Here is a 2,292-nt window from a genome sequence, read left to right on the forward strand (position 1 = left end):
ATGAAAATTTCAGCTGATGTGCTAAAGAGATATTAGCTCATCAGTTTGTTTTTTAAACATAGTTAATTATTGTTACTTCCTCATGAATTCAAACTGAATTATTCACTATATTACAGTAAGAGTCTATAGGATTGCCTGACATCTCATATTCAAATATCAATCTTATCATCTTATCCAAGATATATAAAAATTTCTACAAATAAATAACAAAAAAAGCATACATGCTCTCCATTCCAATACTCATTTTGTTTAGTCTTTAATATAGCAAAGCAAATTAGTTAAGCACCCTATTTTCCCTTCTTTTAGCTAGCTCATTATTCTGACTAAAAAGAATGTATACTTCTAAGAAACTTTATTTATTTTTATTTTATTTTATTATCTTCATTTTTTTTTTATTGTTGACAGTATTACAGAAGTGGTATTACTGGGTCAAATGGGAGTTCCATTTTTAAGTTGTTAAGAAAACTCCATACTGTTCTCCATAATGGCTGCACCAGTCTGTATTCCCACCAGCAGTGTACTAGGATTGCCTTTTCTCTACATCCTCACCAGCACTTGTCCTTTCTTGATTTGTTGATGGTAGCCATTCTGATAGGTGTGAAGTGGTACCTCATTATCATTTTGATTTGCATCTGTCTGATAATCAGTGACTTTCAGCATTTTTTCATATGTCTCTTAACCATCTGTAGGTCCACTTTGGAGAAGTGTTTATTTAGGTACTCTGCCCATTTTTAAAATTAGATTATTTGTCTTCCATTTGTGAAGTTGTATGAGTTCCTTATATATTTTGGAAATTAACCCCCTTATCAGATATATCATTGGCAAATATGTTCTCACATGTAGTGGGCTCTCTTTTTGTTTTGTTGATGGTTTCTTTTGAGGTGCAGTGTCTTTTTATTCTGATGTTTTCTCATTTGTTTATTTTCTCCTTAGTTTCCTTGCCCTAGGAGATGAATCTGTAAACATATTGCCATGAGAGTTGTCTGACATTTTGCTGCCTATTGTTTGTTCTAGGATTTTTATGGTTTGACAACTTACATTTAAGTCTTTTATCCATTTTGAGTTTATTCTTGTGTGTGGTGTAAGTTGGTGAATGCTGTTTCAGACTGGCCTTTTGTACCCTTTTTGGAGCTATCAGCAATCCACAGCTGTGGCTCTCTCTGCTCAGGCTGGGTGCCTTTGGAAAGAACCAAGATGTGCACCTGTGTATGCTTTTCCTAGCCCCATGCCCAGAATTAAATAAGGCAACCACTTAAAGCCTCCAGTGCCTGATGTCTGATTGTATTCAGTCTTGATTAGCCTCAGGCTATAGAACACAGGGTGGAGAGAGAGGTTTTCCAACAGGGTGGGACAATTGCTTCTGCCTGCTGGCGGATTGTTATTCTTGGTCTCTAATGGGCCTCAGCAACTCCACAAGGTGAGGCTAGGAGTTTTCCAATGGGGTTGGGCAACTGCCTCCCATCCAGGCAAAAACCAACTGGATAGCATAGGCCCACTGTAGAAAGATGTCCTCCCCATGGTGAGGGAGTCACTCAGCACAGGAAGTCAGGGTGTCTGACTTCTGAGGTCTAACCCCAGAGCCCTCAACCATGGCTGCTTCTCACACAGCTCCAGTACACTCTTCCCTCCCTCTGCCAGAGCCCAAGGTGAGTGGGTGCACACGAAATTTTGTGCATTGGCCCTATGAGAGGTTGCTTGCTTTTCCAGCTGTCTTTCCCTGGAAGACAGCAATCATGCTGCTTTTGACAGGCAGATTTTATGTGGGCACCTTTCTCAGTTCTGGTGCTCTGGGCTGGGTAGTTCAGCTTGGAGTTTAGACCCAAGAGTTTTCAATGGGAACCCCACACAGCTGAGATATCCTTCCAGCATTTCAGCTGCTGTCTGTAGGGGCCCGGACAGCCATTTAGCATCTCTGAACTTCCTTGCAGTCTCTATGTGGTCTCCACTTTCTGTCCTTAGTGGGTTTTCCCCAGCTAGCCTTCAGTTTATTATTAGGGATTTTTTTTCCGGTATTTTATTTGTAATTCATTTGGTCCTGGGAGTATGTCAGTGTAGCTTCCACTTACTCTGCCAACATTTCAGTATCTCCCCATATAAACTTTAGGATCTGTTTCTCAAAATGCAAATAACTTGGTAGGATTGGATTTATATTGCATTTATTCTATGAGTCAAGGTAGGAAGAAAAAATATCTATATACCAGTATATAAAAGCCTAATATGCTAAGTGTCTGACCATTCAACTGTTCGACCGTTTTACTGATAGCAATGACATGCACTGACCACCAGGGGGAA

The sequence above is a fragment of the Myotis brandtii genome, unplaced genomic scaffold, assembly GCF_000412655.1.
Source record: "Myotis brandtii unplaced genomic scaffold, ASM41265v1 scaffold259, whole genome shotgun sequence".
NCBI classification, from domain to species: Eukaryota; Metazoa; Chordata; class Mammalia; order Chiroptera; family Vespertilionidae; genus Myotis; species Myotis brandtii.